This window comes from Dipodomys spectabilis, unplaced genomic scaffold (genome assembly GCF_019054845.1).
Source record: "Dipodomys spectabilis isolate Male_0828 unplaced genomic scaffold, ASM1905484v1 ptg000051l, whole genome shotgun sequence".
Taxonomy (NCBI): domain Eukaryota; kingdom Metazoa; phylum Chordata; class Mammalia; order Rodentia; family Heteromyidae; genus Dipodomys; species Dipodomys spectabilis.
This window is the reverse complement of record NW_024870728.1, coordinates 5,441,509-5,452,894: the sequence shown is the minus strand read 5'-3', so window position 1 is coordinate 5,452,894 and position 11,386 is coordinate 5,441,509. Positions and strand designations below refer to the sequence as shown.

Sequence of the window (11,386 nt, the reverse complement as noted above, 5' to 3'; positions counted from 1 at the left end):
TTTTGATTAAAAAATAAAACAAATCTCTGTGTATCTTAATTAGGTACTAGAATTCATCCTGGTGGGAATAGTGAGATTTAACTATGTTTTTTTGTTTTGTTTTGCCTTGCTTTTTTATTTTGTTTTTTTTTTTGTCAGCTGTGGGGCTTGAACTCTGGGCCTAAGTGCTGTCCTTGAGCTCTTCAGCTCAAGGCTAGTGCTTTATGACTTGAGCCACAGTGCCACTTCCGGTTTTCTGGTGGTTTATTGGAGATAAGAGTCTCAGGGAGTTTCCTGCCCCAGCTGGCTTTGAAATGTGGTCCTCAGATCTCAGCCTCCCGAGTTGCTAGGATTACAGGCTTGAGCCATTGGTGCCTGGCTATGGTATGTTAAAGGAATGAATCTTAAAGCCTGCTGCAATGACACTGAGTTATAAGAAAGGAAAATCTAAATCTAAAGTTAACAAGAAAGTCTGGGGTTGTGTTAAAGCTCAGACTCCTGAGTTATGCAAGCCAAGACTGCCCCATCCCTAGCTAGGAAGTTTGGAAGCCTAGCAAAGAATCAGGAAGCTGGCACTCTTCTGTTGTATGGTAGCTCAGTCTCTAGAAACAGAGAAGCCTTATTTTGAGAGGTCAAATTGGAAGTCTTTATTGGAAAGCGGGTGATTGCAGGTGGACCCTTGTCACAAAGACCTGCAGCCCTATGAATACACTTAACACTGTCAGAAAACTGAGAGCAGGAGACGAAAGAAAGAGCAGAAAACCAACAAACCAGATCAACTCCAATGGAGAGCTGAAGTGAGACACCTTGTTGACCAGAGGAGAGCCAGGAGACAGAAGATATGGAAACATGAGGCATGGCCCCAAGGCGCCTGAGCTGATCAGGCCTAAATAGTATTAGGGGCAGGGACAGGGTCACAAGAAACTCAGAACTCCTAAGTCCAAGGTACAGTACCGACAGGTCCAGTAACCTATTGTCCAAACTGCCTCTAGGAATTCAGGCATACCCCATCACCTAGGAGGTGGGAATTGACCTCCCTCCACCATGGAGACAAGATGAAGCTAGTGGAACCAATTTCCTATCCACTATGTGGCCAAGATGGCGCTGGCTAGACCCAATATCCTCATTTCACTGCCATTGAAGCACTGCCATTTTTGGTTCTGAGGTGTCTGTGATCACAACTCCCTCCAGAATTGAAATGCCAAGAGATGGTCTTTGATGGACAGATTTCACATTGTAGTCTTAATTTCTGTTGGTGCTTAGCAAGGAGAAGCAGCTTACTTGCCTTTTAAAGTGGGAGGAGACCACTCCTTAGGAAAAAAAACATAGGCAATGTTTGAGGAGAAAAATGAAGTCTTGCTAGTTTAATGCTTCAGTATAGGAAACAAAGCAATCTGTTCACATTTTGATTAGAAATTAAGAGAATGGTTGATAAACACACAGGAGGTTAAGTGAGAAACCTTTAGTATATTAAAATATCTTCAGAGTCACATGAATTATTTTATTCTCCTCAGCTCCATTAGATTAATTGGAAGTTGATTAGTGGAAATTGATGTGCAATTATAATAATAATGCCCATAATTAACCATGTTAGGTCTTCTTGCAGATACATTATTCTACTTGTAGTTTTGGTTATACCTTATTACTGATAAGCCTCTTTCCATTGGCTGTAGAATGAACTTCAGTCCTATGGGGAGACATCAAGAAGGTGTTGTCTTGAAATAGGGACACTGGATCTAACTGGCACCATCTTATCTTCATGGTGGAGGAAGAGAAAGGCCTAAATTCCTAGAGATGGGGCAGGGACTTGGACAGTAGGTTACTGGACCTGCCAATCTTTGGTCAGGAACTCTCAAAGCTCCCTGTAACCCTGCCTCCTGAGCTGACCCCATTTAGGCGCAGACCAACTCTGTGCCACTATGCCATGCTCTGTGTGCTGTGTCTCCGCTGTCTCCTGGCTCTCCTCCAGTCTACATGGCATCCCACTTTGGCTCTCCATTGGGGTTCACCTGGTTTGTATTGTTTATCTGCTCTTTCTGTCCTTTCTGGCTCTCATAGCTCAGTTTTCTAACAGTGTTCAGTATATTTGCAGGCCTTTGTGACTCCTGTCCACCTGCAGTCACTAGCCTTCCTGTAAAGATTGCCAACTCCATTGCTAAATGACTCCATGTTCTTGACCATATATATGGTAGATATATGTACGTAACGGGGGGAAGCCAGGAGGAGGAACAGAATAAGTGGGAAACGGAACAACATACAACAAAGGGGCCCATCAGCTATGCTGGACAGAGAAGAAAAAGAACTAAGCAACCCAAAGACAATGATGAGAAGGGAGGAATGAGAAGGAAAGAGGGAACAGACTACACTAAGCCAAAGGAAAGAAATGTCATCATCACCTGATGTGGAAGAAATAATTTGTATTGTCAAAGCTTCTGAGCTTTAGGGCTGGGAAGGTAGCTCAGTGGTAGAGTACTTGCCATGCATTCATGAGGCCCTGGGTTCGACTGCTCAGCATCAGATAAACAGAAAAAGCTGGAAGTGGCGCTGTGGTTCAAGTGGTAGAGCACTAGCCTGGAGCTGAAGAGCTGAGGGACAGCGCCCAGGCCCAGAGTTCAGGCCCCAAGACCAAAAAAAAAAAAAAAAAGAATTCACAAACTTTATAGACCATGATAATGACAATTTGCCTTGTGAAGGTTAAAATGTGTTTGTGACTTTAACTGTGTCACTATTTCATAATACTGTGAAATATGTGAAATTTATGTAATCACCTAATCTCATTTTTTTTAAAAGTGAGAGAAGGGATGGGTTAGGAACAATGGGTAAGAATGCTATCAGACACTTTGTACTCATATACTGTTTTGTAGAATGGGAATTTCTTTGTACAACTACTTAAAGATAATAATATTAAAAATATGTAAAAAAAAGATTCCTGATTTTACCTTTCAAAATTTGGCTTCTCTTTTTCATGATGGAGTTACAACAGTCTATGAAGAAATAGGCCCTCACAATATTTGCTGGTGCATTGATTGTGAAACTCTCAGCCTCCACAAGTGTAAGGAGAAAATTACAGTGTTTTTTGTTTTGTTTTTTGTTTTTTAAATAAATCACTCAATTTATGGTGGACTAAAACAGATTAATATGTTATTACATAGTCTGTTAATAATTGTGTTTAAATATATGGTGTTTCATACTGATTTTTAATGCTTGCCTTTATAAAATATAATCAATCATATATATGTGTATATATATATATATATATAGGTTTGTCTTGATAGTTGAAAAACTATCAAGACAACTATCAAATATCAACTAGATTTAGAAAAACTTGGTGCTCATGAGGCATGTACATCTGTTGCTTTTTCTTGTAACATTTTGTAAAATGTTTATCTCTTTTTGTGTAGGAAGATTTTAAAGTTTTTTTTTGTTTGTTTTTTGTAGTGGGGCTTGAACTCAAGGCGTGGGTACTCTCCTTGAGCTTTTGAGCTCAAGATGAGTGCTCTACAACTTTGAGCCACAGTGCCACTTTTGGTTTGTTTGGTGGTTAATTAGAGATAAGAGTCTCACAGTCTTTCCTGTCCTGGCTGGCTTTGAACTGTGATCCTCAGAGCTCTGCCTCCTGATTAGCTAGGATTAGAGGTATGTGCTACTGGAGCCCACCAATTTCTTTATTCTTCACAGATCTATTATATATTGCATTGTGTCACCCAAAAAGATAAGTTAAAGTCCTAATCTTCAGTAAGTTAGAATGTTATTATTTGTAAATACAGTCATTGCTGATGTCGAGGTGATGTAAAGATGAAGTCATACCGATATAGGATAGGCTCTTAACCTATATCATTGGTGTCCTCAGAGGAATAGGAGACAGTTGGAGGAAACAAGTGATGCCAGTGCTAGACAATGAAGTGTTGCAGAAGCCAAGGAAGGCTCAGGATTACTACAAAGAAATAAGGAAGAATTCTCCCTCCAGGTTTCAGAGGGAGGCTGGTCCCGCTAACACTTTGATCAAGTCTCCAGAACCATGAGAAAATAAGTATCTGTTGTTTTAAGGCACACAATTTGTGGTATTTACAGCAATCTAAAATAACAAGTTTTTTGGATTTTGATTTATTGAGCCAGTTTTGGAAATTTGTCTAATTCATTGTCTAATTTCTTAGCTTAATGCTATTTTTATGAGTCTTATAATCCTTTTTTTTGCTAGACTGTAAGCTTTAGTTTTTTTCTTTTTTTTGGGTCCAGTCGTGGGGCCTGAACTCTGGGCCTGGGCGCTGTCCCTCAGCTCTTCAGCTCAAGGCTAGCGCTCTACCACTTGAGCCACAGCGCCACTTCCAGCTTTCTTCTTTTTATGTGGTGCTGAGGAATCGAACCCAGGGCCTTGAGCATGCAAGGCAAGCCCTCTACCACTGAGCCACCTTCTCAGCCCAAGAGTTAGTTTTTTGTTTTTTTTTTTTTTAACATTTATTAGTAATACATAGTTGTCTTTCAATTAAATCTTTCTTTTTTATTATTATGAAAATAACGTACAGAGGAGTTACAATTACATGGACAAGATAATAAGTACATTTCTTATCAAGCATTGTTGCCTCCTCCTTTGTTTCCCCTTCCCATCCCTTCCCATCTTCCCTCCGCCCCCCCCCCCCATATCCCTCCCCCTGCCAAAGTTGTAGCATGATGGCAAATACCTGTAATCCTAGCAATTGTGAGGCTGAGGCAGGAGGATTGAGAATTGGAGGCCAGTTGGGAATATATTGAAGTAGCCTGTCTTATAATCCTTTTAATTGTTCAGTAGGTAGTAGTTTTGGTCATATATATTTATGCTCATTTTTCTCCTTCCTTCCTTCCTTTCTTCCTTCCTTCCTTTTTTCCTTCCTTCCTTCCTTCTTTCCTTCCTTCCTTCCTTCCTTCCTTCTTCCATTCCTTCCTTTCTTCCTTCCTTTCATTTTCCCTCCCTCCCTTCCTTTCCTTCTTTTCTTTCAGGAGCTATATCCCTAAGACCCTTGAAGGAATGCAACTTTCCTTCAAGAATTTAGGGGTCAGGATACTGGTTGACCCATTGTAACAATGAAATGTACAAGATCCTATGTTGAAAACAAACTTTACAACTTCAGGGGGTGGGGAGGGAGGAGTTGGGGAGGTGGGGAGGGAAGGGATGGTAGGGGAAAAACAAAGGAGGAGGTAACAATGCTCCATAGGAAATGGACTCATTACCTTATTCATGCAACTTAACCCCTCTGGTACAGTATCTTTACAATAAAAAATATATACTAAAAAAAATTTAGGGCTCTACTGTTGGGTGCATCTACATTTATAATTCTGATGCATAAATTATCTTCTCATTGAGAAATATATTTTCCTCTACAATAATTCTTGTTTTCAATTCTACTTTGTCTGATATTTGTACAGCCAATGCAAATTGCTTATACTCCATTACTGTTGGATATTGTTAATATTATCATCATATGATGCTTTTTATACATTGTTTGGGTTCTGAACTTATATTTTGGAATGACTTTGCAAGTTTTTATATAAGAAAGCTGTAAATTCCTTTTTATTAAAAAAAAGATACAAGATACGTTTTATAGGTGAGCATGATTAAAGAAGTGGGGTAGGTGTGATCCAGCACAGCTGGCAGAAGCCCTCATGAATGCAGAGCTCACCATTTATCCAGAGAACCACCATTCGGGATGTATTTGACTCCATAACCATCATGGAGGAGGCACTTCTCAACTACCATTTCTTCAAACACATCTGCATTAAACTTGGATCTGTTGATGACCAGGGAACTTGAACTTGGCCCTGCATAAGGCTTCAATCACGTGCCATGTGCTCTGTAGCCTGCTGTGGATGGACACGGACCCTGACCTCGGTGCCCCGGGGCTTCCCTCACATACCTGGCTGGAGTCTGTCAGCACTAGCACAGGACAACATCTTGTGGATGCGGTGGAAAGGATGCAGTCGCCCCCCAAATATGAAAGCCATCTTTGCCCCAACTTTTTACCTTGTACGTGCTGGCAGAAATCGGGCAGCCTCCAGGGCTTCAGAGGAGAGCTGCTTGTATTCATCTGACACCAAGTGTCCTCAAAGGTGGAACTCATCCACTTTTGCTTTCTTCTGCCCCAGGTCAAAGGTGTGGATGTTGGTATTGGGGACACCTCCAAAAAAGAGAGACTTGGAGCATGGCTTGTTCTTACTGGTTACATGGGGAAGGGGTTTAACCCATGGCAACACCAGAATCTTCAGTGGTGTGTGGGAGGAACAGAGGAAGGCTGTAAATTCTGTCACCCATATTTTTGGTACAATTTGCGGTATAATAATAAACATTTCATTTATCAAAAGCAATCAGAGATAAAAACCAATTTCTTCTCTTTGAGAGATAATGTAGTTGTACTTTTTTTTCTGCATAGTATCTGTTGTCTCTTGTTCTTGCACCTTCAGCTGGATCTCAAAAGCTAGTAATACTTACCTACCTTCCTGCCCCTTCTCATTCAGGACTTGTGAATAGTGCAGAGGTTGTTAATGTAACTTCACTATTTCAATGCAAGCACCACAATTTAGAAACAATAGTTTAATCCAGGTGGCTTAATTCCTGGGATTCTTGCTTCTCCTTCAAGTTTTAAAGTTTAAATAATTACTTTAGACCACTAAGTTTGTATCACCTTATTATGTGCAGTGTGCAGAATGCTATCTTTTCTCCTGATAAAAATATTTCTTTTGGTATGAGATCAGGGTTCAAACTCAGGGCTTCCCACTCTTGCTTGGCTTTCTTGCTCACTGCTGGCATTCCATCACTTGAGCCACATATCTAGTTCCATTTAAATATTTTAAGCAGTTAGGACTGTTTATTTTACTAGATATTGTAGCAATTATATACCTTTTAGGTTGTATGTCTTCTAGCATTGATTATTTTTGTTTTCGTAAGCCTGGTTTAGTGTACTGATTCTACTGACTGGCCCATATTAATTGTTAAGATATGAAGTTATGCTTCCAATAATGGAAATAAAAAAATTTACTTATCTCAGTAGAAACTGCAAAAAATGTCTACCCTGCTCAACAAATTATATCATGCAGGATAAAAGGTAATTTAAAAGATTTATTTCTATTCTCTTAAATGTCTAAGAAAAATTTCACTTAAAGTATTTGAAATGAAATATAATTACCTATGTATATTCATAATCCCTATGTATAATTATGTTTTAATGAGATAACTGTATTGAGACTTCTGGATTTGTGGCTCTCGTAAAATCACCTCTATATTTGATGTATTATGATAAGGACAAGAAAAATGATGCAATTATAAAAAGGTGTAGGGGGTGATAGAAGAGATAGGATTAGTATTAATTGAATGGATGACTATGACCATGGATCAGAAGGATAAATGGGGATCCCTTCCTTTTGAGGAATTACTTTTGTTTTGTTCATAGGAAATATATTTTTAAATAGGCAATTACTTTTGTCCCTAGTCATCTGATTTTCTGCTTCCAGGAATGCAGTTTGTCATTGTCAGTTGGTTTTCTGAACAAAATGTGTGTGTGTGTGTGTGTTTCTCAGATGCCTGTAATCCTAGCTATTTAGGAGGCTGAGATCTGAGAATGTGTTTGAAGCCAGCTTTGGGGGAAGGGGACAGCATGAAAGTCCCTAGAATCTTATCTCCAATTACCCACTAAAAAGTTGTAAGTGGAGCTGGCTTAAGTGGTAGAGCACTGGCCTTGCACAAAAAAGCTCAGGGACAACACCCAGATTCTGAGTTCAAGCCCCAGAATTGGTGCACATACACACATACAACTTTTATATAAAAGGATGACTCAGAAGATTCAAGTGTTATAGGGGCATTCAATCATGAAAAACAGAGAAGCCACATTTTGAGAAGTCAAATTGGGAGTCATTAGTAGAAAACCAGCGACTATAGGTAGACTTCTGTTCCAAAGATCTGCAGCCTCTTGAATACACTTAACTCAGAAAACCGAGCCATGACAGTAGTAAAACAAAGAAAGAGCAGAGAAAGAATACCAACAAACCAGATCAACTCCAATGGAGAGCTAATGTGGGATCCCTTGTTGACCGGAGGAGAGCCAGGAGACAAGAGGCATGACATAATAGAGCCTGAGCTGGTTGGGCCTAAATAGGGTCAGGGTCAGGGGACAGTAACCTGTTGTTCAAGTCCCCACACCTGCCTCTAGGAATTCAGGGACATCCATTACCTGGGGGAGTGGGGTGGGGGGAACTTCACCTTCCTCCACCATGTGGCCAAGATGTGCTGGTTAGACCCAGTACCCTCATTTCACAAGGAACACATTCCTACCATTTGCTAAGAATCTTGTCATGAAGTCCTACACACACACACACACACACACACACACTTATATGAAAAAATGACTTAGAAGTTTCAAGGAACATATTCCCACCATTTGCTAAGAATTTGGTCATTTGTAAGCCTTGTACACAGACATACACCTGCACGTGCATGCACACACACACATACACACACACACACACACAAAACCATCTCCTAAAATCAGCCAAAAGTTCACTTAAAGTCCAAAATAAGGTAGGTTAATTTTGGGCAGTACTGAAGTTTGAATGAAGGACCTTGAGCTTTCTAGGCAGGCATTCAACCAAGGGACCCTCACTCCCACTTATCCCAACCCCACCCCCCCTAAAATCAATCTTAGGTGAGTCCTTACAACAATAGAAGGCTAGAAGATAAAACTCATCTATTAGGGCAGTTTTTAATAGGCTACCAAGTACATCGGCTACAACTCTTCAGTAAATGAAAAGCAGTTATAAACTACCTGCGCTGAGATTCCTCCTTGGAACAAAATAGATCCTCTAGTTACTAAATGTTTACGCTGCAGTGTTTCCCACACCATATGAAGTGACTACAACACGACGACGTTTAGCTTAATCTGAAATAACGACCATAAATTTTATCCCAAACAACAACAAATAAAATCAAAACCCAAAGTGCATCGGATGACATGTCAATCAATAAAACCAAACTCCTGCAGGCCTTTCTTTGAAAGGGCAGGGCCTGGGAGCCAAGCTTTGGGAGGTGAAGTGGCCTGGGCCCGGCTCTGGTTCTGCTGGCCTACTTCCTCCCTTTGAGGTAAGCTGCTCCTGGCCAGCAGAGGTAGGAGTGACAGTCCTCCTGTCCACTCCCCTGCTAGCCTCTGATTCCATGCTGCAGCTCACAAGCCCGTGGCCCCCAAGGGCAGGTTGTACACATCTTGGGCCTGGCGCAAACCGTGTCTGGGGCCCGCTTGCAGGGATCACAGCACGGCAACCCACCACTGAGCATGCGCCGCTGCTTGGTTGACACAACTGAGCATGCGCATCTGGCCCCCGCCGCCGTATCCCTAGGCTGCCCTCGCATAAACTGGAACATCCGGGTTCAGCTTCGGTGCGAGATGACGCACGTACGCACGCGCGCTCGAAGACGTGGAGACGCAGGCGAGCCCCGGAGAGCGTGAGTTTCCGCGTCGGTTTGGCTCGGCTCGCTTGGTTGCTTCAGTGCGGCGGCGTCTCCCGCCTTTTCCGGGGCTGCTGGGGCGGGCGGCGGGGCGGGGGTGGCGGGGCGGGGCCGCGGTGGGCGCCCCCTCTCCGAGGGGCGGTGCGGCGTGGGCTGGAGGCGCCGCCTGCGGGACCTGGGCCCCTGGGCGGGAAGGGGGCTGTGGGGGGAGGGGGAGGGGGTCAGGAGGGCGCGGCCTGGCGGCGCGGTCGCGAGTTCGGGTCCCTGTCGCCCCAGGCGGCGCTTGGGGCGTCCTGGGCGGGCCGGGGCCGGAGGGCGGCGTGCACCTGCACCCGGCGGGGTCGGGAAGCGGACGGCGAGGAACGTTCCTGTGTGGAAACGGTGCTGACCTCAGTAGAGGGAACTAGGGGGTCCCCGGCCCCGCAGGGCCAAGGAGACCCGACGCCCCGGGACCGACGCCCCGGGGACCCGACGCACGGGGCACGTACGGGGCATAAGCGGCGGCGGAGGCTCGGCGCTTCCTCGCAGGGAGTTGTGTCTTGGGGTCGCTTTCTGCGCAGGCGTGGCACTCAGGCCTCGGTTTCCAGTTCTCCGGAGGGGCTGAAAACCAAACAAAAAGGTTTGAGCGCCGGGCGCAGGTGGCTCACGCCGGTAATCCTAGCTATTCAGGAGGTCCAGATCTCTTGTTCCAGGTTCGAAACCAGCCCTTCGGCAGTCGATCCATGAGACTCAGTAACTAGCCACCGAAAAGCCCCGATGGCTCAAGTGGTGGAGAGCCAGCCTCGAGTGAAAAAGCTCAGGGCGTGAGGTTCATGCCCCAGCACTGCACACAGAAAAGGTTAACATCCCTGGCCTTTGTCTCATTTCACCTACCTTAAAAAAAAAATCTCCTCGGGTGATTTCTAATTAACATTGAAGATTCTTAAATTGCCATTGGCCTGACCCGGGTTGGGGGAGAGCAGTCATCTTTCCACGTTGTCAGTGTCAGTATCACCTGAGCTCTTGCTAGAAACACATTTCCAGGTTCTACCCCAGACCTACTGAACTAGAAGTTATTTTACCAAGCCTTCCTCCAGTTTACTCGAGTGTGTCTGGGTTAGACTTCAAGAATACTGTCATGGACACAAGAAGATCCATTGTGGAGTCACAGATAATGGAATTTGAGTTGAGGTGAAGTCCTTCCCAGATATAGAACCATGGACAAATCACTTAGATACTACTTCATGGGTCCGTAGGGATCTCAAGTAAAAACAAGAAAACTATTTAATACCAACATACACAAAACACTCCCCGGGTGAGATGGTATTAAATAATGTCTTTGAGCTGCATGACAGCTCCTAGGTTGTGCTGAAAGCCTACTTTGTTGAGTTAAATGTGTATTATAGTTCATAGATAGCTATTGTGGCCACTATTTAGAATACATTTTATCTTTTTACTTCTGGATTCTATTGTTAATAGAATCTTTTTTTTAGGGGGGAGGTTGGGTCATGGGGCCTGAACTCGGCCTGGGCATTGTCCCTCAGCTCTTCAGCTCAAGGCTAGCGCTCTACCACTTGAGCCACAGCACCACTTCCGGCTTTTTTCTTTTTGCTTATGTGTTGCTGAGGAATCGAACCTAGGGCCTCATGCATGCAAGGCAAGCGCTCTACCACTGAGCCACCTTCCCAGCCCTGTTAATAGAATCTTCTAAATTGTCAAGGTTGTTGGATGCAGGATGTTTTGTTAAATTCAGAATTAGCATATTCTGAACAATATGTCCTGATATGAAAGCTATTAAGGCTGCAGCAATTTTAAATAGCATTAGAACTGTTACAGTAATTTGTAATTCCTGGCCTTCTGATTTACTTCATCTTTAACTTGTTTTTACCCAGAACTTGGTAAATGACTAAACAGTTAAGCAGTACTGAGGGAGTTTCAAGTAGGCAGAAGCCAAGACTGATGATA

General features: G+C 43.3%; 1 protein-coding gene and 1 pseudogene across 1 annotated transcript in view; one reads left to right on the top strand and one right to left on the bottom strand.

The window, feature by feature from the left end:
• Positions 1-5,614: 5,614 nt before the first annotated feature.
• Positions 5,615-9,358, bottom strand: LOC122107550 (annotated as a pseudogene).
• The window catches only part of Rhbdd1 (rhomboid domain containing 1), a 139,740-nt gene continuing 137,712 nt past the window's right edge, over positions 9,359-11,386 (top strand). The window contains exon 1 of the mRNA XM_042679355.1: positions 9,359-9,439. The gene's annotated coding sequence lies outside the window, so the exon portion shown is untranslated. The remainder of the gene's footprint in view (positions 9,440-11,386) is intronic.